General features: G+C 36.0%; 1 protein-coding gene across 8 annotated transcripts in view; it reads left to right on the top strand.

The window, feature by feature from the left end:
* Positions 1-9,234: 9,234 nt before the first annotated feature.
* Positions 9,235-27,948, top strand: part of LOC107218913 (venom metalloproteinase 3) — a 109,354-nt gene continuing 90,640 nt past the window's right edge. The window contains exons 1-2 of one of the 8 annotated variants that reach the window (XM_046732911.1): positions 9,235-9,452; positions 9,983-10,418. The gene's annotated coding sequence lies outside the window, so the exon portion shown is untranslated. Of the gene's footprint in view, positions 9,453-9,495; positions 9,570-9,982; positions 10,419-27,948 lie in introns of those variants that run through there. The other 7 variants (XM_046732910.1, XM_046732908.1, XM_046732906.1 and 4 more) reach the window with 7 other exon arrangements.

Below are 27,948 nucleotides of genomic sequence, written 5' to 3'. Positions count from 1 at the left end.
TGAAAAACAAACAGAATAGAATAGACGTAAACAGGATAGTAATTAAGAAAGAGTACATGTGTGCGTATCTGTGAATGTGAATCGGAAGTTGAAAGATTGAAAGGGAAGATATTCAGTTAGAACTGAATACGACAAAAATTAAGAGAGCATGCCTTTGTGCGTATATGTGTTTGTGAATTTCTGTATGAATATGGATCTCGAAATGGACATGGATTATATAACATTATATCACAAATCAACCATAGACTTATAAAGATAGACTGAGCGCAGAGGTACTGAAGCTTACATATAAAGGACAGAGATATGTCGGGAGTACTGCTCTCTCTTTTCAATCGGTTTCATACCGGGAGACAAGAGCGCCGTGGAAGTGAAACAGCTATAGATATAGGCGCATAATTTCGCCTTATTCTCATCTACCGCCTCGATCCCCGCCACAAATATCGTCAGAGAGAGAAAGGAGTACTCCCGGCATATTCATGTCCTTTAAATGTTTGCTTCAAGCGGCTCATAAGAGCGCTCAGTCTATCTTTATAAGTCTATGAGTTCGACTCACAAATACCCACTGCACCTCCACGTGGTGAGATCCGGGCAACATAGGTAATTTTCTGTTTATGGGAAACACGGCTCTGGGTCGGATTCTGAACATCAAGTGAGTTCGTGTTCATCTTTGTGAAAATGGATATTTGGAGTGTGATGTCAATCTCTTCTTTCCTGAATAGTGTATGGCTCAGGAAGTTGCGGTCTGTGCCATCTAGCGGCTAATAAATCGTTCTCTATCTGCTCGTGGTAATTGCCCACCCACTAGCACCCCGTGTGTTTTCTATTATTTTTTTGCCTGTGGTGCCGGTTTCTAACGTAACCTCGCGTTGAGCACGCAATATAACAGACTGCTTATCCGAAAAATAACTCTAAAATAAGAAGTATACAGTATACTCAGCACCCAACTTTTTGAGAAGGAACAAGAGGTTAGGTATGGTTAATACAAACAAACGTCAGAACATCTATTTTTTTTTCCTTTCTTAGCGATCGCCCTCTATCAACAGCATGTGCCACTTCGTAATAATATTCAACATCGATAAGCTCTGTACCACAGTCTTCGCACTCCGGCTGTGCAACCGTGCTCGAAAATGAAGCCGATGTTGTGAATTTTCGCCGCTAGCGCTAGTGAGGGATAAGCCTACTTATCACGCAAGCGCACGGAGAAAAAGACGGCTGCCCTATATTCCTTTCATTGTTGCACACCGGCCTCGGAGATTGCAGCGCTCCGGTCTTTGATGCACAGATTGAGAAACACAGGCTTCAAGACGGACATGCTGCGTTATGTAGGAAGGGGCGTGGCGTGCCCAGACCTGTCGCTCTGTACCGACCACGGAGTATAGATACAAGGAGTCTGAACGGTATCGGGGTTTTCATAGTATTAATGTACGCAATAATAAACCTAAATCATAGTTCTCTTTTCTGCCACTGGCTGCGCAAGTACTCAGGACGTACCGTTGTTATTATTATTATTACACGTAAACATACACCATATACTAGCTCGCGAATGTTAAAATTAATTAAATTAAATATAAAATAAAAATTTATCTATTTAAAATTAATTTTAAGAAAACAATGGGTAGGTGTTGTGCTGTTCATGGTTGCTTAGTGGCCGAAAGGCAAGTGAGAATGTAGAGAAAGTAGCTTTATTCAAAGCACCAAAAGTGAGTAACCTCAAAATAATATTGAAAATTTGTGTTATTAACAAATAATTCTAAAATTTATGTAGTTTTCTAATATTTGAAAAATATTTTTATTTATGTGCTTAAATATAAAAATATATATTACTTTTAAGGATGTTGAATTGCGTAGTAAATGGAGCTCAGCTTTGGGACAAGAATTAAAAGCTAGCAGTTTTATTTGCGAATTACACTTTAATCCAGAGAATGTGATTAAAACTGATCGAGAGATTTTAAAAGATGGTAGTGTATATGTGTATGAATACCAGAAAGTTCATTTGAGGAAGAAAGCTGAGCCAAAATCACATACTAATGACGACAATGAAAACAATTGTAGCTTGCTATTAAATAATGATTCTTCAACAATCTCTGATATAAATGACGATACGACAAGAAATATATCAATTTTTGTTGGCTGTGACGAGCATAAAAAAGAATTAACAAAAAAAATAATTAACAATTTCATAATAATGCGGGGGCATTTTCTAGTCAAATGTTTTAATAAAAGTGCTACGGAGAGAAAAGTTAAATGTAAATCCTAAAACTTTGTATTTAATTCCACATTTCTCAGAATATTTTTTTCCAGAGAGGTGTCAATAGCAACAAGACTTCCCGCGTAAGAATTTAAACGAGTGCTTCGTAAAAAGTGGCGCACTCTACCGGCAAAAAAATCTGTCCCCTAAATTACGACCATTCGTTCAACATTACGTTCAGACTCCTTGTATCTATACTTCGTGGTACCGACCGTGATTTTCATTAACCATCGACTATAATAATAGTATGGAGAGCGGAAAACCGCAGAACTCACTAACTCGAACTCACTTGATGTTCAGAACCCGGCCCCTGGCTCCACTGCCTGGCTCGGGTGGCGAGCGCGCCAGGCGGCGGTTCATGGCACTACGGCCGCTTGCGGCCGAAGGATTCGGGATCTAGCGGCGAGGTAGCAGCAGCGGGTTGGTTTCGGTATTTTCGCGGTTCTGGAAATTCGTTTACTTGTCACCGGCCCGACGGTCACAGTGTTGCCAACTCAGTAGTTTTTGCACTAAATCTGGTTGTTTTTATTCTGGGACGGTAGAAAAAATTCACTTTTAGTAGTTAGTAGATTTTGTCAGTGGTATGGTTGGTCATCAGTTTTTACACGTTTTAATTTCTTAATCATCAGATGACAGCATGAAAAGTAAATCTTTTTTCCTTTTTTTCTTATGGATGTTACAATTTATATCGATAATAAATATTCATGTTCTAATAACAGTAAAGTTTATTTGTTTTTTCTTGTTTTATTCGATTTTATTAGCGGTATATTGACGTCCAATGCTAATGTTATATTGCCATGTATTACAAATAATTAGATCCAAATTCTATTATAGATGTTTGTTTAATACATACAAATAGGATAATTATTTTTAGGCAAATATTCGCGCACTAAATTGAAATAAAATTTTTAATACAGTCCACCAGGGGTAAGTTTAGTGGTTTTTCAGTGGAATTGATTGGTCGTCTTAGTGGGAGAGAATTCAAAGTGTTGGCAACACTGGACGATCAACCGGAAGTACCCCATAGGTTTTGTAGAGTGAGTTTGCGGCTTTAAAATTATGTTGCATAAATTAGCGTATCTTTTGATTGCGTTGACTTAGAAGCTTGAATCTTTTAACCTTCAAGGGACCGTAGTCCTTAGTATTTGATATTAATGTGAACTTGATATCCCTACTCGTTCCTGAGAACAAGGATCTTGACAGACGGACAGACAGACGGACAACCAAGTGATCGCATAAGGTTTCCGTTTTCATCTTTTGAGGTACGGAACATTGAAAACGAGTCTGTTGTTAATTACACGGAAGATTCCTATGTTATTTGATTAATAAACGTTCCATTTTGTGTCATCATATCCTGACGACGTTTTATTATTTTCTTGACCCGATGACCCTTAACATTACTACACATGAAATACGCTATTCACAACCAGACAAGTGAAATTGACCAATGTGGGGTTGTTGGCTGATTAATGAAATAATTGACACCAGAAATCTTGGTCTGTAGTAAAAAGTATAACAAACAAGTTTATTCAATGAAAAAGGTGAAGTCACAGAATGTTGACGATTAACTAATAAGGGTACAGAAGAAAAACGATTAAAGCTAGCTAGTTTGATGCGTATGTTACGCGAGCGCGGCAAAGACTGGTGAAAATATGAAAAATTGCAGGCTCACCCCTAAGCCGAGGCTTAGGTTGCGTCGCGCCATAAATAACGCCGCATGTGTGGAAATTCCAGACGCGGTCAAACATTTGGCTGTTAGCTGACGAGGCGACGCTTGGACACTTGAAAGTTGTGTACAATACGCCCCTCAGTCTTAAGTCTATCTTTATAGTTAGCCTCCCATTCATTGGCTTGTTCTGTTTTCTATACCGTGGACTACATACTTTCTGTAGTGCATGGGGTTTCCCTGTTGTTTCCCTGCTGTACGTCCAGTGAAAGGAATAAAACCCATATGCGGCCAATTTTCATCTCTCTCAATTTTCTACTTCGTGTAAAATAAGAGAAAGATCAGAAACTTGGATATTGGTAGCAAATGCGTTCTATTTCTTCACATAGTGAGACATGTTTTCGGTCTAGATGAGCTACCCATGCTCCATGTCTATGGGATGTCTAATTACCAATTCGTAATGTCAAATAACTGCTGTGCACCGCTATCCATCATATAAGGGTGTTTACAAGAGGTGATGTAAGAGTGTGATAATATTCGAGTACGGACTACGGAACTCTCAATCATGAATGAGCAACCCGTAAACAGTATTGAATTGTGTTTTCATGGTTTAGTAGAATGCAGTAGACACCTAACCAAGCATCGTGGCCAAGACCAGTGATGCCTGACGCAATCCTACAGTAATTCCGTAATTTTACTTATTGTTAGGTATACTCTTTTGTCATTAAACATAACAGAAGTTGTGAGCTAAAGTTGAAGCTATACATTGGTATAAGAGGCCGCAGGTAGTAGCCGAATGTGTTGAAATTCTTTTGCCTTTGAACAATGCTGACGATTTTATGGAGATGTTAAATTTCCATGATTAATTCTTAGGCTTCAGTACTCTTTTGCAATCTACATAATCCATGTAGCCACTAACTTCAGGTTCATAACTGCATGCCTGCATCTCTCATTCGAATATTTCGGAAGAAATCAGTTACGATCAGATATCATATCCCTCTTTAGGAAAAGGAATGTGAGAAATATATACATACTTATGACATATCAAATGGATCCTGAAGGTGGTCAATTCGACAGCAATTAAACGGTCCAAACTATTTTACATACGTTCGTATTGTTACTAAAGGTGAAATCAGCCGTTATACCCCCCTTTTCTGATTTAGTAGTTATCGTAGATAAAAGAAACAGCTAAACTATCAAATGTTATACAATTAATGAGGTTGCTACGTCAACCCTTATTATTGTAAAAGAGTCCTGTTTCGGACTTTAGACCGAAAACACGTGCTGCCAATAAAAGCATTTTTCTGGCTTAATATATTTGTGCCTGTTTGATCACTTCTTTTGCTCAACGAACCCCATTATTTTCTCAGTAACGCCCGAAGCATTGCAATATTATAGATTACATAATATCTTTTTTATAAAAAGCAGTTTAGCTAGACGAACGTAACCAATCTCATCTCAGTGTCGTAAATATAGGTTCGCGCATGCCCAGTCCATAAGTGCGTCACTTTCGGCCCTTGGGGTATAACTTTCGTCCCTACGTAGAAGACATTAACCAATTGCGTCCCGCAAATCTACCACGCAAAGCCCCGCCACTTTTCGTTCACTTGTTATGAAAACTATCGCGTATGACTGAGGCCGAAAGTTGGTGATAGCGACTCGTGTGACTGCCGCCCTTGCTTTGCTCAGGCACAAACTTCACACTCGTTGCAATCGTCAATTTTCGTCTCTTGTAACACAATATGCTTTCATGTAACGCAGGCATGTTTTATGTGTTTTCCATACCTGCGTTACCAACTTAAGGTAGTTCTTTTTGCGGAAGTAAAGAAAAAAAATCGAAATGTCCTAGTCCTTGAAACTTCTTAAATTTGTAGTCTACGCAGACGCATTTGCTATTGAAACGCGTACCCGAAAAAAAAAGTGTGGACCGTACTTTTGTTACTTAAAGTATCGTGTGCACCACGGAGGCAAGGTCTTTTACCCCTCCACATACTTGTGATATTTAATTTCGGATCCTGTTGCAAACTCATACTCGGCATAAAAAGACCTACTTTGCCTCCTTAGGTGATACATCAGCGAAGCTTGATCATTTTTCTATTTGCTTGAAATTTAAACTCATAAACCAAGTGATTTTTACCCAGTATCGATCAATTATGTGCCACACGCATCTAGATATCATTTAAAATAAGGTCAAGAAGTGGGATTTGTCTAAAAGCTCCTGACAGTACGATCATTGTCATACATTTTTCAAAAAACTTAACGGTGAACCTAGGGAACAAAAATTGCTAAGGAAATTGCGATCCAACAAGTTACCATCTTTTTGCGCCTATAATTCGCAATTGACCATTTATTGTAATTCATAAGAATTAGTCCAACGGTTGTTAATTGCCGTTTATGGTCACAATTATGTAGTACCTTATCACAACGCAATTTTCCATAACAAGTTTTGCTCTCTAGGTTTCTTTGATAACCGTAAAACTTTGAAAAATTTTGCCACAGAAATTGTACTGACAGGGGTTTCTGAAAAACATCACTTTTTGACATTATTTCAAACAATGTCTGAGCACATGTGGACCACGGTTGATTAAAACCGTGTGAAAATCACTCACTTCATGAAGCTTCACTACGAGTTCGAATTTCAACTCAATCGAAAAATTGAAAATCTTCATTGATGTCTTCCCTTAATGGAAACTCTGCTAAAAATTGACAACTAGCACAGAGTAGTTTGATCCGTATTTTCATCCGAAAGTGCAATATGAAAAATAGCGCTGTGCAATGATCGTGAAGCAAACAAAATTCTGAAAGAACGGGTAATTTACAAAGATTTTTTATGAAAATATTTGTAACTTTTGTACATTAGAGATCCATCAAAACTTAATTCGGTATTGTTTGTTTATTTTTTGATATAATTATAGCAAAAGTAATCCAGGGCCTCGTTACACTTTCAAATAATCACAGTGAGCAGTTTCCTACTAAATTATTTTGAGTTTTAAATCGACGATTATGGATACTCTGAAACCCGTTAAGGCCATAAAGCAGTTAGTGGTGGTTCCTCCGCTGATAAGCGTATGTAGTGGGTACTAAACATGGAACCTATGTAAAATTGCGAATAAATATCCAATTCTCACTAAAGCAACATTATTATGAATTATAAATTTAATATCAATAATATTGTGCTCATTAACCGAGGGGAAAATAACTCGCTGAATTGATGTGATGTGTCAATAGCTTTGTGAATTAACCTAATTTACCTGGATGAATGAGATTTAAATGAATTATTAAAAATTAATCGAAATAATGCGAGATAACTATTGAGAATTCACTGAGAAATACCTAAATTATGGAAAATTAGGTCAAGCGAATTAAAATGAGTTTGGATTCGTGCCGCCATTATCTGCTTAGAGTGAAAAACTATTAAATTTTAGCAAGAAAATTAGTTTGAATTAAAGAAAAGTCATTTGAATTAACAGAAGATACAAAACAGTGAATTGAAATTTTTTGAATTTCACTTGTATTAGAGTGAATTATCGAAAATTATAGAGAAAGAAATTAAAATTCATGAATTAATATGAATTAAATTGAGTTAATCACTAAAATCACGAGTTATTTCCTCCTCCCGATTAACAATGAATTAAAAAAACAATCATAACCCGTGCCGTCATGATTTACGCTTTGTTTTGTTCCTGAGAAATGAGAACTGTGGCAGCGCTGTCATTTTCTTTCTTCGTCTATATTAGTTCTTTGCTTTTCTACAGTCTGCTGACTGCATCTCTTCCCAAAGGTGTATGAAAAATTTTATTTTTAAATGGATTCATCTTCTATGCATTAAAACAAAATGTGACGAACACGTGATATGTCGACGAAAAATATAGGTGGTATATTATATACTACTAATGAATTCGAATCTGGTGCGACTTTGATGACTGGCCTTACATAAAACGACATTGTCAAATACCTATGCGCTCACGACTTGTCGCGTTCCGTATACTTTTTCCTTTATCATCCAAATATTACTTCAGAAGTCTGAATTACTCATATTTACTTCTTAATCGATAAAATCCTAGTATTTCAAAGTGAACATACCTGGTTTATTGTGTAAGTCTCAAGTTTTTTATCGTGACGGTTATTCAATTACAATTTTGAGAGAGACTGCAATGGTCGGCCATAACAACTTCCGCGTCAGAAGGTGCGGCTTCACTATTTTTCTAGATCGTTTATTGCTCTTATCTTCCCGATGACTGGTCCCGAAATTTCTTATACATGAACTATACACTACTTTTTGAATCGAGTTAGCAAAGAATAAGACATCCGGTAAGTCAATCGGTTAGTGAGAGAACCACCTTACCAACACGAATTACATTTAACGTTGACGTACCGAAATATGAATTTTAACCGTTTAAATTCACCCTGGGACGCTCAATGTCCCACCTTTTTCTTGCAGCTTTTTATTTATTAAACTACTTTTTTGGTAACAACTGCCTACTTTTTTGGTTCCCATGGTCCCTGAAATATTTTTGAATCTGATAAAAATATTAAATTTATCAATTTATATATTGCAAAAACAGCACATGTAAACAAATATTCGAAATTTCCACTTCTCCACGAAAAAGTGCATTTCCTGCTAATCCACCATAAAAATCCGAATGCCAATTTGTACAGAACCTTAATACAAACCAAAAAATTTGACAGGATTTTTTCAAAATTTACTAGTGATTTTTGTTTGTCCACCATATTGGATCAGCCATTTTGAATTTTCGAATTTCGAGGTGAGATTCGTGATAAGCGACCACAAAAGTCCACGCACACAAAATTTCAAGTGACTCGCATGTAAGGAATAATGTATGCATAAGAGGGTTAAACATCATCACATCGTTTGCGGTTTTAAACTCTTACAGTTTGTCAAGAACGCGAGTGGCCCTGCGCCCGTTCCGTTCGATCTGAAATAATCGGTGTAGCGTATATGTACGATATAATTCAGTTTTATAATGAGAAATTGGACGTACGGAAAGAGTGCGCACTGAGTGTAGATTCCCTAATATTCAGCCAATGAAAAGGCAAGCAAATTAGTGAAACCAGATTCAGTGCGCCCACTTTTGCTGTTGGTCGAATCCGTCAGAACGTAGCGTGTACGTTACATACCTAGTGCAAGATTCGAAATTGCGCGAACGTGCCTGCGACGGCTGCGTTTCCCACCTAACCTAACCTAACCGAAGCGACTAGCCAGCATGCAACCTTCTCTCGTGCGCTGGTAACACCATCACCGGCCCCCGTAGCGCGGCAATCCTTCGGTTTTCCCCACCTTCGACGCCGTCGGTGAATGCCGCAGACGGCAGTCCGGTAGAGCCCGTTGTCGCACAAGCATTCGTTCGTTTTCATCGACGGTTTTCGGCAAAATTTTTTCCAAGTTCCTCCGCTATTTGCACATCCAACTCCGCGCCCGTTTACCTTGAAAACATAAAATAAAACCTCGCCAAAATGTCAATCGACTCCGTAACTTTACCGATTTTCGGACGCACGCCAATCGCGTGAGAACGCCTTGTAAGTGTATTCACTGGTCTTATTCAAACGCGCGCCAACACGTCGATCACATTACGATCTTTAGTCAGCAGCTCGAGCATGTTTTATGTAAAAATCGGTTCATTTGAAAATCGAATGGTTTCTCGTCACTGTTTACAAAAAAATGCTTTTCCTCTGTTTGGCATGAATAAAATATAGGGATAACGAACAAAATTTTGACTGTTATGTGAGCCAGTTCTTTTTGAAGCTTTCTTTAGTGAACGTTTTTGTCTTCTATTTTCACTGTACCGTTTTTTTCTAGTTCTCGCACACTGTGTAACCAGAAAAATCTGAAGTTTATCTGTCATTATTATTTTTGCGTAATAGTTAACTGACCAACAGTTGCAGAACCAGAGGAAACTGCAGTCAATTATTGAATGTTGCGTAATCATTGAATCAGCGTTAATCTGTGCTCACCGATTTGACGACGATAATTACCAATGATCGTCGCTAAATCTGCGACACGAAAGTGGCGAGAAATCTTCGATAGTAATGTTTAAAATCCGTTTCAGTGTCGCGCAGAGCGTAGATATAAACGGCGAGCGTATTTTCAAATTTAACAAAAGATAACATAATTATAGTATTTTGGAAGAGAGAGAGGGAGAGAAAGTGATGTGAAGTGCGAATTTCAGTTTCTTCGGGTAATATTATAGTGAACGAGTGATTGGATACAAAGAGGAGATAATCAATTTCTGCGCAAATATTTTGTCACTTTATATAGATAAACAAAATAAATCACGGAAAAACAAAATATAAGCAAGAAACGTTAAAGAATCTCGATTCTCGACGGCGGTTCAGTGTCATTTAAATGCCAAAATCAAGCTAACCACGAAAATGTTGAGTGTCTTTTGCGCGGAGATGTTACACGAAACATGAGGAACGGAGTGACTTCTGAATACTGCAGCGAACCCCAGCAGTTACCACCCGATAGCACAATCCATAAATGACGTAAGGACTTTTGATGTTTTAAAAAATAATTTATCCAAGCGATCAGCTCAAATAATCCAATACAGTGCATTCGATTTCGCGTCTTGACACCTGTCGTCAATGCCTCATTGATGTACCCAAGGTGCAGGGGCCATTTATCATGGTCAACGCAATCCTGGTAGTAAAATAGTATTGTTGAATATTTTTTAACTACCGTGCAAAAAGATTTTAACAATTTTTCGAAAGCTCTAATTATTCCACATCTTACTCTGGTCGCTGTCACCTTTTTCGAACACTTTTTGATATTTGATTGGCGGACAAATTTACAAAATGTTTTTAGATTTTTTCAGAGTCCCCATCAAAAATCGAAATCCACAGGCAATTTTAGATGAAAATTGAAATGAAAATTCTTTATAAAAATCTTTCCACACAACAGATACATCATAAAAATAGTCAGTGATTTTTCAGGGAAATTTCAAGCGGCTTTCTTGACAAAGTTTTGAAATATACAAAAGTTGATATTTTCGGCAAATTTTGTGCCAATATGTACATATAAAAAATTTCTACCAGATTTCCATCAAATTTTCCAAAGTCTTCAAATTACGGCAGAGTAATCAGTTAAATTAATAAAAAGTAATCAGAGTCGGTGATTCAAAATTTTTATAATCCGTCAGAATCCGATCTTGAAAATCTTCTCAAACAACATATCAGATATATTTTTCTATCTTTTTATCTCTTTAGAAATATTTACAATGTTGTATATGAATCATTCCCAGTAAATTTGGCCATCATTTACTTCTGTGGAATTTGGCGTTCAATGATGACTTTCTGCAGATAAGTTTAGATCTCTCATTTAGAAACATTTAGAGAATACTACATCATTTTGATGTAAATATGCCTTCAATAAAGAAGACTAAAGAAATTAAGTATTTTTATGTTTTGCCATGAAAAATTAAGTCCACAAAATTGCTAAAACACATGACAAACAGTTGGCTCAAGAATTTACAGAAAACTACAATATTTTTTCACAGAGATATTTATTTATTCAATGTACAAAATTTTTCAAGGCACTTTGACTTGAAAAAAATTGTCATCACTTTCCAAACGGTGAGATCGAAATATTAGAAATAATTAAGAGAAAGTCTTATCAACAAGAGCTGCAAGAGTTGGCAAAGTTCCGCTAAAATTCAGCGTAGACATTGGAATAAGTTGCTGCAACTTCAATGAGAATACATGTATCATACAGAATCGAGGATGCGTGAATGAACAGTAACTTCATAATCGGTACATGTATTTTTTTTTTCTTCAAAACTTCAGGCTTCATTAAATAATAACGCAATTCATTTCTCTGCTAACAATTAGGTGGCATAATCTACGATGCAAGTTACACCATTTACATGTTATAACAATGGAGCAATTCCGAACTAACGACGCTAAGAAGTTGAGCAGAAAACCAACACAGAAATTGAGCAAATGCTCTTGCCTTTCTTTCTTTCGTTTTTTTCCATACTCGTTACTATTTACTCTTATTTAAAACTATCGCGGTAACTTTCACTCCAGTGTTTGAAATAACGGGTGTAGGAGCACAAAAAAATCATCATTCGAGCTTATCGTGTGCATTTGTAAATACTGTGCGTCTTATGATGGAGAAAATCTGCGACAATGTACGCGATATTCGCCGTCTTGAATCTGGATATGTACTTTCGATATTGACACACCCTGCAACACGTTCGAGTTACGCGCCTTGGCGATCGCGTCGAGACATTACGTTCACCGAAGGTCGGAAGGTCACGACAAACAGAGAGACAAAGATAGAGAGAGAGAAAGAGAGAAAGAGAGAGAGAGAGAGGCGAGGAAAAGAAACACGACGAGAAACAGATTTAGCGGATAGTAATCTGCCGGCTCTCTCTTTCTGCCAGTCGATTCGTCGTCCTTGACTATTATAACGCATGCGATTGGTCTAACACGTATCAATTGTCTAATGAGTCGATTATTATCTATCGAGGAGGAGACAAAAGCGCAAAGAAACTCTAACAAAGTCAGGAACTTTGGATCTTCGGTTTCCATGCAAAAATCCTGGAGCAAGGTCTGTTAGCTATGAGTTAGACAATACCAGTTTCTAAGTTTTCATAACTAACCAATTAGCGCAAGAGACGGGCTTTGTTGATTGGATAGAATTCAATTGACAGAATCGCAGTTCTTAATTGTTCCAGCTCACTGTGGTGGGAAACCTAGCCTTAAAATTTTTACTTTTGTATTTTTTTTTTTTTTTGCTATAGTTATTATAAAATTTTAGTAAAGTGGGTATCGTTACAACAACTGTTTAAATATTTTTAGAATTATAAATAAATGAGGTGCAACTAACTACTTGTGCGTTCGTAGTAAACAGTATTACATTTTCTAACACTTGCAACGCAAAATCAATCTGTTTGGTTTATTACATTTTTTCTTTAGGCAAATAAGGCCTCAACATCAATTTATTGTTGCACCATCAAATTATCACAATAGATACAAGAAAATATAGTACAAATGACCATAATCTAGAAGAATAGTATCAGATACAGATACAAATTTTCATTCTTTGTCCAGGACTATACTTCTCGATTGTGGTAAAAAATGAAAATAATTAAAGTTTATGTAGTCCCCGTAACTAAAAATTTCTCTCGGTATACAAATTACACATCATGCCAAAATATTTATGTGTACTATATATGCAAGCTCTTCGCAGAAATCATTTCACTAAAGATCCGTGATTGTAAAAGCGAATGAACGGTCGATTAATAGAATGGTAAAAGTGAAAACGTTAGTATTTAATAGCATCGTACCAGCTTATAAGCTGTCTAGCTGGTATTTAGACTAATACTTGAACTAACGACATTGCAAGCGTAACTGTAAGTTATGTAGGTATTCGGTATTATATACGAGTAGAAATACAAACGTATTTCATTTGAAGGATAACAAATTCTGCTTTGTTATATATGTTTTATCTCTTACCTGGGCACAAAAACGAAAGCCAACAACATTTTTATTGTTTTATAAAGTTATTATTCCCTGATCAATATCTGGGTTACAGAAGAAAAAAAAACTGATGGATTTCAACCCGTCTGGCTGTCTATCGTTCATCACTACACCATAGGCTAGAAACACTGAAGATAGCTTCGTGGAAATGAAAATAACATATTCTGTTGCGAAAGTGCGAAAAGTGGGTGATTTCCGTAGAGCGTCAAGTTCGCTCAAGTCGTGCGCTGTAATCGTACGAGTCAGATTTCACCCATCTGCACCTGTGACAAACGTTACTTTTTCCAGCATTTGTGAAAGAAAGTTTGATTTGCGAAATAACAATGACGCCATTGGAAATGTGTAAGATTGGATTAGGTACTTTGGGTTCAATTACACAGTGCGTAGTATTGAGTTGGTCAAGAGTGCGCATGCGCCAAAGAACCTCTTAGTGTGTAAAATATAGCATTTCCGTTGTATGCATACGTCAACGCTATTTTACCGCGCTGTTTGGGAATGGGGGATTTTACGCACGCACCACAGACTTTAACAAACGAACTTTGGTGGTCTTTTCCGTACTCTGAGCATCCGCATTTGCAGACCCACTCTACCGTCATAGAAACGGGTATTTCGTATGTGGGGAACGCGCATAAAAAACACGTACAACATGCTCGCATTGTATAAAATAAATTTTCTGCACAGCTGTCGAGAAAACCACAACTCTAGCTTACCAACAATTGTAAATGACTAACGGCTCGTGTTCAAATTTCTTCTGAAAATATTGTCAATGGCTAATTTCGATTACTTAATCACGTAGGAAGGTATCAATAAATACTTCATCTTATGGCATATATTCAGTTACTTCAATAACTTGCAATGCTGTTACCCCGGTGTTGGAAATCAGATTTAACATCGGAATACTCGAAATAGAAGCGAAAGATTTTTGTTTAATTTTGTTAACAATAAGATCTTGTTAAAGTTTCTCCGTTAAAGTTAAACATAGTTTGGTTTGATTGGCGGTTCCGATTTAAGAAATTCTATAATTTTTTACGCTTTTTTTAGACTGCATTTTACACGACCATAATACAACTTTTGACTATTCAAAATTGGGTTTTAATTTAATGCACACCATTGTAAGGTTGTCGGACAATCCTTGTTAAGCCAAACCACGCACTCTGTCGAAAATGTTAATATTCTAAGCTCAGCTATCCCGCAGTAGGTAGTGTAATCGTTGATTTCTGGAGAAAATACAAATTTGGTTATAAATTTGATTTAGAAAACGATACCGAAGTCGAATGACTCGACTTATCACGTGCTATTCCACTAACCCTTTAATTCACGCTGGCCCATTCAGAGTTCCACCTTTTCTTTTTGCGGCTTTTTATTTAATCAACTACTCTTTTGGCAACAACTGCCAAATTTTGTGCTTCCACATGGTCCCTGAAATATTTCTAAGTCTAAAAAAAATATGAATTTTATTCCTTTATCGGAAAAATATCACGTGTAAACAAATGGTGGAAATACTATTTTTCCACGAAGAAAAGCATTTTCTGCTAATCTACCATGACAATCCGAATACCAATTTTTACACAAACATAATAAACACCAAAAAATATTACAGAATATTTCTAAAATTTTTCCTGTTCTTTTTGTTTTTCCGTCATACTGGATGAGCCATTTTGTATTTTTTAATTTCGAGTTCAGATTCGTAATCAACGATTCTATTGACTATGCATGCAAAATTTCAAGTGAATCGCATGTAAGGAAAGATATATGCATGTAAGGGTTAAAGCAGAGACTGGTCGTGATGGAAATCGTACGTACGGTTTGTCTTTTTATTCTGTAATATCACGCCGGGCCAAGGTCAGAAGTTTCGCTCTAAAGACGATGTTTGAATACAGATTAAGACCTAGCCTGGGCAAGTGGTTGACTATGCATTCCCGCGGGCACTCGACACTGTACCTAAACTCTCGTTTACGCGTTTGTAATGCAAGTGATCGGTGATCGGTGATCGGTTTCGAATACGTATAATTTAATGCATTATACAGTGTGTATGTTTGTATATATATATATATATATATATACACGTATACATTTTTTATATTTTATATATATATGTATAATATTTAAACATGTATATGTGTACATATATATTTTATACCATATTACAAGGCTATTTCACGACGAGGATATGCCTTACCGATCTAATTTCGACATACAATCAGCCTGCGCGACACCGTTACCTGCAAACTTGACTTGTACGAACCGACTGACGAGTAAAAATCGTACTTTTCACTTTTCTTTCTCTTGAAGGATGAAATTGTGTGAAACTCAAGGAAATGATATACGTAGTATATAATTGTGCATGGATGAAAATTGAAGAAAGATCGAAAAATTGACGGAAACAGTGTGATTATACTTACAGCTGATTCCCACTACCTTTTCAGCGTAAGTAAAATCATTAGAAATATCTGTGTAATTATTAGTTGAGAAATTTCTCGTAAATGTGCTATGGTTTCGGACAATTTTATGATAAAATTCTTTACCATTTCTGGAAAAGTTTTAATCGTTCTGATTATGTATGGGAGATTTCGAAAATTCAGAGTTTCTAAAGATAACTGACGGTCTTTCAGAAATTCATTTTTTGTTGGAAAATTTTGAATACTCCGAGTTTTCGACTTCCTGACGATTTACGACAGAGTTCAGTTAGAGGTAGAGGCATTGGACCGATACGTACGTATGTATGTAGAAAAAAAATTATTTTTCCGCAACTTCATTTTTTATCACTAATTGACACCGAAAGTACCGGGTCGTGAAAAACTAGATTTCTGAAGGAAATGGAAAATTAGTAAGAAACAGTTTGAACTAACTTTTCCGAAATGAATCTGAAAAAAATCTGTATATATCTGTGAAAGAATATTTTCAACAATAGAATTGAGAAAACTATTCAAAAATTCTCAAGAAATATCAAGACTGTTCCATACGTCTGCCGAAATTAATTTTTCCGCCTAGATATTGATATATTTCTATAAAATTTATAAAAACCATTAAAATTTGTCAGATTGCAAAGAAAAAAAAACGAGACTCTGCCAGAACTTTACATCCTAAGAGTAGATCCGTTGATATTTCTGAAAGTTTGTGAAAGTAAATCTAGCAAGAGGAACGTCCAAAATTTTTCTAAAATACGAAGCTATGAGCATCGTATTTTTTCTTCGACATTAAAAAAGATTATTATTGTAAATGACGGATGCAATTAAATTTCACCGATTCAGAACAATTGTTGCCTAGTTTCGAACCAAGGCATATAATTTGTTTTAATTTTTGTTCAATAGGAAGTAGAAAAAAACGCGACCTATTTATTTTAGCTTTCTTTGCGACTTGTTACGTTATGATCAAAAAATTTTACATGCAAGGGCCCAAAGCGAAACGATGTCGCGATTTAAAAAGCTGCAGCATAAATCCGTGTTCAAAGTGTAGGCTAGGCGGAAATATGTAATCGACATTCCATGCCAATATGATCGATGCCTGATCCGCAGTATATGTATACATACATTACGCATATTTGCATGTAAATTCAATCGGTTTCCTAATTTTTACTCTCACTTCTGTTAAAATGACGGGTCTTAAATCGATATTAAATGTACGGCGAGTAAAATTTCTGGAATCAAATGTACACAAAATAACAATAGATTTCAATCTGAAAATTAATTGATACAGAGAATGTGAAAAAAATTAGTGCATTGCTGAATAACAGTTGAGAAAAAAGATATGGACGAAAATAAAAACATGAGTGTAAAAAGTATGGCTCAGATCTTGCATGGTGAGGGTCAGACGTTTGTCCTGTTGGCACAGAACGCACCATAATTATTTTAGCGATTTAGAATCATTACGCAACTCGATAATACCGGGTGCAGACTTTATTTCGCGTAATATACACAAAGGTATAGTATTGTACCTAGAACTATAAAAGAGATCACTGACACACGTAGTATACTTGGCTATGTTAACATGTGTGTGTGTATGTGTGTAGGATACCTGTAAAATGTATACAAGTTGCGTACAATGGAGACTTTCATAAACCAATGCGCGTAGAAATTTATACCAGTGTTTATGTATGAGTATATTCTATACAGTACATGTACATGTTAGTGCTGATATGGTGAAAGTTGATATTTTGTAACATTGCTGCGGTCTGCTGCGTGGCATATAGCTGTATGTATGTATGTGTGTATATATATAGTCAGTCTATTTGCAGGTAGAGGCAATCACGTATTTATATAGGTATATTATATGCAAAGCCTACAACCGACTCACTTTTGTTTCACTGGTGGATATAAAAATGGACGAAGTGGATAGAGCGGCGAAAAGAAACGAGTAAAAAAAAAAAAAAAAAAAGAAAAACAAGAAAAAGCTGTCGGACACGTTTGTTCCTGCATGCACAGCATGACTTATCAATTCATTCTCTTGCCGAGATCGGTATGAGTTATAATTGTAATCGTAGTATATTTATTTCATTTTTTATATTCGTTAATTGTTTTTGTCTCACTTTTTTCATTGATATCTTATTATTCTGTACCGCAGCGTTATTTTATAACTACGGATGTAGAAAGGCTGCTGGCGCCGTTTCCCTTACGACATTTAAGATTTATCTCTGCTTCCGCCTGTTCAATGACGGTTATTTTGTGTCCGGGTCACTCGGACGGGGGATTAAAAGTAACAGTCTTTGTCTTTATGTTGATCGGAATTCATTGCCCCGAAGTTCGGAAGATTTTTGTATTCTTCACCGATTCCAATTTACCAATAATGTGCTCAGTGAGCGATGGCCACTAAGCTGAAAATAATCGATTCATCAATTAATCAAGTCCAAAAAACGATTGAATACAAATCGATGGAATCGTTAAAAATTATTCTATTAATCGATTATTTCGTATTTTTTTGAAACGGTGCATTAACAAAATAGCGTAAATTTCAGTATTTAGTTTTGATAGCGGAAGAGTTTTTGATAATTTTTAGTTTCGTTCCAAATATTTTAACGTTAATGTAACGACGCGTCTTTGGAAAAAGTCGTTATTTTGCGACTTTATGATTACTTGAAATTTAGTGAGCTGTTAATACGGCATCAACAAACTCAGACTTTGTAAATCCACCTTCTTCAAATATTCGAAAGGTGTAAAATAGTAATTTTGATTCCAACGTTTCGATACATTAACGTTACTATAACTTCAGCCTCGTGATTTATTATATCAACAACCGTTGTGTTGGAAACTGACTTACCCAAAATCCATAATTTTTAGACTTCGGATTTGCAAAAAAAGTCAAGGATAAAAAAATGAAACGCTACGTTTTGTTGTTGATATTTGTATTGCGTACAAAATGGTGCTTGGCGCAAAAAAAAAAAAACGATTTTTTTGTTGAGATTTTAACCTGGAGAAATGTAGGTTTAAGGTATCGTAGACGTGTGATAAAATTAGGTCTTCTATTTACACAGGAGGTCAAGTCAAGTTAGGTTGGATCAGATTAACTGAAAAATACAACATTATTCGTAACGAGTAAATATTATTCGTGAATATGAACCAATACCGAGGTCAAGAAACCAATATTCATCATTCGTAATGCCTGGTTTCTCATTACCAAAAAAAAATCTCCACCTTAAGCAACTGTTACGGCAAAAGTGATGAATAAGAATGTTGGAAAATTATCAGTCTTACTTTTTTCAATCTGATTAGTATCGGCTGGTCAATTTGAAAATTGGGACAGCTGATCTTTTGCAGAATATACGAGTTGATTATTAATCCTAGGAATTTTCAAAATGATCCAAAATCGAGGAGAATAAATAAAAATCATGATAATAAACCTGAATAGAAGTGATTCGAAAAAAATTCGGGAATAGTGATTGATTTACTCAGAATTTGAATTTCCAACAGATTTATCAATTTTTCTAGAAAGCTCAAAAAAATTCTGATAATTTTGTGGAAATTTCATACAAATATACAAATTACGAAACAGAAAATTCGTTTCCGTAGGTTAGTAGAAAAGCCTTGCATGTTTCTTAGAAAATTTCGGAAAACTCTTTATATTTCTAGTTTTATTGTAAATGTTCTTTTATATGTATACATCCAAATTTTTTCAACTACATTTGATAAAATTGAATTCCAACTGTGTGTTGAACGGTTTTAATTTCTGTCAGAAATCCATTCCAATTTTCGATAACGTTTTACGGTCAGGAAATACACAAAATCATCGTAACTCGAACGTTTTCAGATTTATGATGCAAAATGACGTTTAGAAAAATATGAATTTTTTCCAAAAGTTGGATCGATTTTCACGCACAAATCGCTCACAAATAGTGTAAAAGAAAAAAAACCAGTTTTTCAGATCTTCCAGAGTTTTATAGATTTTCGGCATGAGAAACGAAAGTTCCGATAGAATATGTATTCTTTCCAGAAACCGTCTAGAATTTTGTTGAAATACCTCGCATACTATCAGATAACTTAAATTTCCCTCTCAGAAATAATACGGAATATTCCTTCAAGTTGACCGTAAGAATAACATAATTCTAAGAAATTTCTGAAAAAAGTGATGATAAATTTCTAAGAATTTTTTTCTGCAGGGAATTAATCGAACAGATATTATTATCCGGGTCTAGTATAAGTCTTGGATTGTAGCCGCCGCCGTGTTGTCCGATCAGGGGAAAGTAAGAGCTGACTTTGAAAGGGAAGGGTGAACCGTAGTGAACTGGTGAACTTTTGCTTGCGCGGGATTGTAATAATCCAGCTGAGCTGAGAATCAACCCAGCTTCATAGTTTCTAGCTCGTACACGACGACTTTCAAGCGGCACTGCAAAGTCCTGAAAAATTCACTTAACTTTAGAGAGACTGATTATACAAGACCTAACTCTTGCGTGACGATTGTAACACAGGTTTGCAGAAGAAAAAAAAAAAAAAATTATTTTTCAGCTGCATAGGATGTTTTTGGTAAATATTATGTTTTCGAGTGGGCTGAATCCAAAAATAACTTCCATTTCCCTCCATCAAGTACAATATTCCTACAAAATACAAGGTGTTTGCATAGAAAAAAAAGCATAACAATAATGAATAACTACCATTTTATTACAATGAACTAAACAATATTTCTTATAAAATTAGACAGACAATTTCTTTATGAAATATGTTTAACATTCCATGTTCATTCTTTTCGCATGTGAAACCTTTTCTTCTTCTCTTCGATACATCTCCGAACACGCTTCCACTTTCCATCTTCTGTTTCCCTGTTTGTATTTATTGATGAAGATGATTTATCTTGACCTTTGTTTGTATTTATTCTTGAGTCTCACGCTAATACATATTAAATTGAAGTAAGAAATCAAGTAAGAAAGTTTTGCATAGGATTTTTAGATTCAAGAACAGCATACCAGATGTTGAATTAAACGAAAGTTTCACTCTAAATGAAACTACAAACACAAGTTCAAAAAAAAAACCTGACGTTATGGAACTTTTTGAGTATTTTTCCCCGTTTCGGTGAGTGAAAATCTATAAGAAACAGTATCAAAAACCTGTGCAGTTTTTTCGTTGCAGACCTGTGTAATCCAAGTAACTCTACGGACCCCGATGATAAAACAGTTAGCTCCTGTGTATAAGCATAGAAGATAATTGTTTTATCATCGGGGTCCGTAGAGTTACTTGGATTATAATTCTCACGCCAAAGTTAGATCTTTTATAATCAACCTCTCTAAAACTGACTAAATTTTACTAGAGGCCGTCAAAATACGCTGACAAACTCTGCAATGACTGTTTTTCTTCAGATACTGACCATTTTTCCTCATGAGATATTGGGTAGAGAAAAATGTGGATAAAAACTTGAAATTTTCTTAACATCCTACGCTAGAAGACGTAACTAAATATTACATTTTCAATTGAAAATAATTGGTCGAAAAGAATAAAGTTGAACTAAAAATTATTGAAACTGCAAAGAACGTATTCAGAAAGTCGCATTTACATTTCGGTATCTAAAGATTTCTCTCATCTGTAGTTCTCCGTGCTCCTTGTTGATCGAATACTTTCACAGATTTAAAAAATGATTATTCAGATAATATCGCAGAGTTGTAAAAAAATTAAGTATAAGAAGTTGTATTTTTTGAAATCTCAATCCTTGTCCAAATCGATCTTGACAAGTTTATGTAACTACTACAAAATATCGGAAATATGTTTTGTCATCCATTGATATTCAATAAATTTTAAGAAATAATTTTATTTTCAATATTTTACTTCAAAATTTACTATGAATGTCGATATTTGTTGTTGGTAATTCCTGGTAAACAACTGAAAACTTTCTGTCACATCTGTACACAGTACGTATATACGGATCGATCCACCAACTTTCCGCAGGCTATTTAGACTTGAAATTTGCATTTCGCTACAATTTGAATATATTATAGTCTACACCAAGATCCTCCAATTTTCAGGCCGTTAGGCCTTACCGCATATGAAAAACACGTTGATCGATGTTATCGCGTTTTGAAATTAAATTGAATTGCCTTAGAATTTTCAGCACTTCCTGTCAACAAGAAAAAAAATTGCCAGATGATTTTTGTGCAAAAGAATCTGGTCCTTCGGTGTATTGAATCCATTTTAAAGTAGATCCTCAGGAATTGCAAAAAATATTTTTTTAGTTCCAGTTCGTATATGCGAAGGCCCAAAAAAAATTGTTTCACTTTTATCAAGTCCAAAAGTACAGATTTTGGAATACATCCTAAAGTTTTTAAAGTGAGATGAAAACTGTAGCATAATTGAATCAGTTTAAATATTCCAGGAGTATAGAATATATTCCGAAAAATCTGGATCTTTGGAATATCTTCATCGATTTAATTATGATGATCCCATATTCCTTCCACTCTAAAAATTTCATGATATATTCAAAAATCTCTACTTTGTAACACAAAATTACAACGACAAAAAGTGTAAAAATACGAACAGAAAGATTCATTTCAAAAACGTCATAAAATTGACTAACGTGTTTCTCGTAAGCGATAAGTCCTATGAACCAAAAGCTGGAGGATTTTCAAATGTTGTGTACAATACCTATATAACATGTCCATAATTACAGCTAAATAGAGATTGTGATCCTAAAAAGTCATACATTTTAACTTTCCTAATTTGTTCGGATTACGAAAACTAATCCATGCTCTCGAAATCTTATTCAGTAAGAATTTACTGATTCCCAGTTGCAAGTATACAACTGGAAAAACTCAGTGTATATACACTGGCACTCGTTCTCAGTGAAAAATTAGCGAAAAGTCATTAAATCTTATACTTAGAATTTGGAATCAGTGAATTGTCACGGATTCAAAATTACAGAGTGTAATATAAAATCAAAGAGATGTAATTGAATATTGTGATAAGAAATCAATCGTTTTCTTTCAAAATGGTTAGAAATATTTTGCTGCAACTAGTAAACGATGAAAATACACTTCGCATCGTCTAAAATAAAGTACAAAAATTTAAAGAGAAAACCATGCGAATGTCAATGTAATTTATACAGACTGTATATCGCGCTGATGCCGGAGAATCCAGACAGACCTATGAAAGGTATAATTAGCAGTGTTACGCACTTTCTCTTGCGCAAAGCAGCTGCTGCAAGATTCCGCCATATTTAATACTTATCGTCAGATTCCGACTTACGATACGCGTCTCCTTAAGGATAAATCAGCCGGATCTCTTGAATGAAAAGTTAGAAAAACGTACAAAACGTTTTTTAAACCTTCCAGCAATGTTATTTGCGCCAATTGTGGTGAACTCTAATAAAAATATTCTTACTATGCGATAGAAATAATTCTAAGCAAATTCGAACGCAACGTTTGATATCAACGATTTTAAAAAAGATTTTATACTTAGAACATTCAAAACTATTAAAGTCCCACGTTTTTCGTCCGATTCTAATATTTTGTCGCTGATTTTATTCGCTGACCCGACCACCGCAAACTGTGCCTACAATATTCAAGAAATCCTACATTATAGTACATATGTAAATGATGCAAATGTAATTGTTGACGAATATCTGTTGCAGTGTATTTGAAAAAATTGGTGTTTATGAACTCTGGCCGATTTCAAAATCTGTTCTCAAATTATTGTTGATCAAACGAAATTATTTACGAAGAAAGTTCGTTCATAATTACATTATTGCCTCGTTCTGGTTCTTGCCAAATGTTTATACTCTCGCATGATTAAATACATATTACACATCCAAGTTTTAATGAAGTTTTCAATCGCCTGAGTAAAGTGGAAGGAAGATTCTTTGAAAGGCTTGTGCATAGATACCGTACACTGTACCTAGGTATCAGTGCCATATAAATATATAAATATATACCAGTGCACACATACTTATTGTTGCTGTTGCTGCTGCTGTTGTTTTCTTTGTTATTGTTATTCATTATAATAATAATACGATGAAAATTTTTTTTTGTTTAGACCTATCGTTCCTGCCTATGACTTATTCATTGGATGACTTTAGTCGAAAATGGATGTAGGTATATCCTGCTCACGACCTAACCAATCACAGGATACTATTCTTAGAATAACACATTTCCGATGGTTTCCATAAATACTTCTTTCTCCAGGATTTTCATTGCTCGTCAGCTTATCGCTGTGGATCATGACGAGCGTTTACCTCCACGCCGCTTTTTGTCTTATACGTTTTTTGCACAAGCTACACAGGTACGACCAGGAGCAGTATGAGATTCCAAAAAGCACTAATCAAATATCATTTTACTGCCTTAGATCTGTGTAAACCATTCTGAATATTTTTTTTTTCGTCGAGAAGACCATTGTAGCCGCTTTGTATTGCGTGAACTTGCACTGTGCTTTAGAGACGGTTTTTTGCCAATCCATGCTTAATAAGTATTAACTTGGGTGCAAGTACTCTGCACGTTTGTGCACGTAAGCTTATTGTACTCGTCGAGCCCGAGGCAATATAGGTAGTTAGGACCACATGACCTTTGAACATACTGCATTAATCACAGATTACTTTCTCATTGTTAGGTTAATTTTTTTAAGATTATTTCACCGATAGTTTTTCATCATTGTTAATTTTATAATCGATGCTGAGGTACAGATCTATGTGAAAGCTTTCATGTAGCCTGCGCCTACGGGATCTGCACATGATCTGCAGCTAACCTAAAATCAAAAATGATATTCCATTGAAAATGACACGGTCGATTTGCTATCTTACGAATCATGTCTATGCACTGTTCAACGTTTTCGTATCTCGTGCAGACTTGACTTTATGGTTTCCGAGCTATGTCTGAGTTGTAATGTCACGAGTGAATTAATATAATTCCTTCATAAGTGTTATTGATACGATCTGAATTACAGCAACGTGCCAAGCGCGTTGCCAAGCGGGGAGAAATCAAAATTTACATATCTCGTGAACTACCTCCAGTACGTGACGTTTACTGAAAGTTTTAAGCGTCGGCTCGTCGTATCGGTGTGACGCCTCATTTGCGTTCTGCCTGTCATATATATATATATATACACAACAGTTGTGCATTTAGTGCTGTGTCTGGCAAACTTACAGAGACCCAGACAATACGAGAATGTTGCTCCGAATAAGGCGAGATGCAGTAAATTACAATACGGCAAAAGTATTTCATATTTTCAAAACTTAACCACTTCGCAGTCACTACAAAATTGCAAAATAGTGATTTTTTCCCCCCAATATTTTGATACGCTAACGTTATTAACTTCAGCCTCATTGCTCTGAGGAGGCTGTATGCAAATTACTTAATCCCCAGGTTATCACGACTTTCAATTACCCTCGAGCAAATCGGTCTCCGTGTAAGTTTTAACCAGGGTTTTGACGGAAATTTTAGAGAATATATAATACTTACTGGTAGGGTCTGTGGCGAAGTTATGTGTTCAGGTCATGCAGTACTCTTACCTTTACCGACCGAGCAAACTCACCCTTTTTCTTCCTATATTAAATAAATAAGCCAACGGTAAGGGTTCTTAAGCGTGCTTTGCACATTCGTAAACGGTGTTTAACTAAACTACTTATGTGGATTCACCGCCAGATACATTTTTCTCGTGTGGCGTGTCCTATCGCTGGTTTAACACTAAGACTTAATGCCGCGAGGTTATGTATCAAGCATGCTTAGCGCTTCACTTAGCTCACTCATGAACGGGATGTGCAGTGTGCTTCCACCAAAGAATATACTATGGGTATTTAAAAGAACGTTTCCATTGCGACACGTGGTGTCAGAGATTTAGGGATAAAATTTAACGTGGTATGGCGCCACTGTTACAAGTTCAAACACAGCCCCCACTCGAAGCTGCCTGTGGCAAAAGTAGGCGGAGTTTCTGAGCAGCCGTTTGGTATCCGTACTCGGCGGAAAAATACGTGTATGCACGTGTATGTTACCTTGCGGTGAAACAACAAGAACGTGAAAGTTATACGATAGGTCAACGCAGCAATAAATTACAAGATATATGCATTTTTGTTTGCAAAAATCAAGTTACCTTCCTACGTTGGGTACTTCGAATATCCTCGCTTCTCATATTATTAAGTGTTAATCATTCGTGCTCACTTGAAAAAAAATAACGAGTAAATCGTGAAACGATGAAAAATGAAGAAAACCAAAAAGTAGAGCAATTTTTTTTCGTATCTTTCGGATAGGCCCTTTTATAAGTACAGCTGCTTATCAATTTTTTGCTCAAATAATCTCAACGGTTCCTGCGGTGTATGGTTCGTAGTAGCAAGATATTTCTATAGTTAGTTTACTTGCATTTAATCTAATCAGATCATACTGTGTCCAAAAAATGATTGTACCCAAACTGTATTGTAGCGTACAAAACATGATGAAGTCGAAATTTGTAACGTGAATCGTTACTTGACAACTTTAGAATTGCGTCAGATTCAATTGATATGAATAACATAAAGCAAACTCATATTTTGTAAACTCAACTTTTTCAAAGTCATTCTAAAGTTACAAATCCATCGTTGTTTTTCCAATGTTACCTTATTTTCTCGTTACCAACTTCAACTTCGTGAGACGTTGACATTTTCTAATTTTCTATTCGTCTAATAACACGATTCCAGAACAGAACTTGCACGAATAACCATATAAATAGCATGTTTGATGAGGTACAGAAAAATGATCCGTCTACATAATGCCAAATATTGCATATTATATTAATATTGGTTGTATTATCTTACGGTGAATTTTATACATATTTATATCTAAGATCGAATGATTTGCGTTTGGAAAGCAATGAAAACTCAATCCCAGCCGATTATTTTGCCGTTTTTTGCAGCCTTTGTAGGTGCAAAAATTAATTCCTACAGTTATTTCACTCTAATAATGTAAGCTACTTCCCATTTAAACCGTATCCGGTCACATGCAAATTGACTCGTGCGTCGGTCAGGACTAAGGGCGGCTTGTTCCAACCTCCACTTAAAGTATCAAGTAGCCTACTCAGCGGGTGAATGTCTATATAGCGTTTTTCCAACTTTCAAGTAACGTAATCTGGCGGGTAAATGGCTCTACTCGGTAGGTAGTTTATAACCATCCAAAAAATACCGGCTAAAGCTGTTTCACCTCCCGATAAACGTGGGTAAAACAGTGGCGGGGGTAGAAAATTTACTTGGCCGTTAGCTGACGGATACTTTACTTGGAGGTTGGAACAACCCATCCTAGGCTAACACCCACTGATAATAAAACTCTGGATGTGATATGGAGTGCGTGTATGAAGGACAGAGAGGGTAATAGAGAGGCCGACCTTAAAGATTTTAGAAACGATCAGGTACACATGGCAACAGTAATTCTGAACCGGCTAATTTTAGGGACAAGTCATCTATGTAAATTGACAATTCGAAAATTTGGTGATTTCGAAAAATTAACGACGGAGCCAGGAATCGAACCTGGCGTCTAGAGATCCTTAGCCGATGCGTTACTCCACTAGACCACCTAGCCGCCATGATAATTTTCAACAATTATCTTCTCGTGATTAATGATTTGCACGTCTGCATATCATTTATTAGACGGCTTTGCCCGTCTTGCGTGGCTTCTCATCAGAAGCAAGAATTCAAAAAGGGTAAACATATCATCTACACAATACATTCCTATATACAGTGCTTGAAGAGACGAAAATTCTTATTCACAAGTCATTTATGTTGGCAATGCAGAATCAACCCGCAGCGCCACTGCCGGCCGGACGCGAAATAGGCTACATCTTCGTAAACACAACGTAACCCAACATTGCAAAACTCAAATGGATGCCCCTCATTTCTTTCGCACTACGTCTGCAGGACTTTCAGACGCTACGGGTATAGTTAACCAAAGAGTATGGTAACTCTTTGTAGTTAACTAGCTCAACCGTGGTTGCGACGCTCAGATGCCGGAACTCGTCCCTTATGGTCCGCCGCTTCTCTTCTGTCTCCTGAATAGTTCTAACTATTTTTCCCTTAACCTGTAGCGCACGTGATCGCTCATTCTTGTTGAACATCCCACATCAAATTTATTTATTGAACTTGCACAGACTGACGTGTCTAACGTGTCGGTTTT

The sequence above is a fragment of the Neodiprion lecontei genome, chromosome 2 (genome assembly GCF_021901455.1).
Source record: "Neodiprion lecontei isolate iyNeoLeco1 chromosome 2, iyNeoLeco1.1, whole genome shotgun sequence".
NCBI classification, from domain to species: domain Eukaryota; kingdom Metazoa; phylum Arthropoda; class Insecta; order Hymenoptera; family Diprionidae; genus Neodiprion; species Neodiprion lecontei.
Note: the sequence above shows the minus strand (reverse complement) of the source record. Positions and strands in the feature narration are given on the sequence as shown.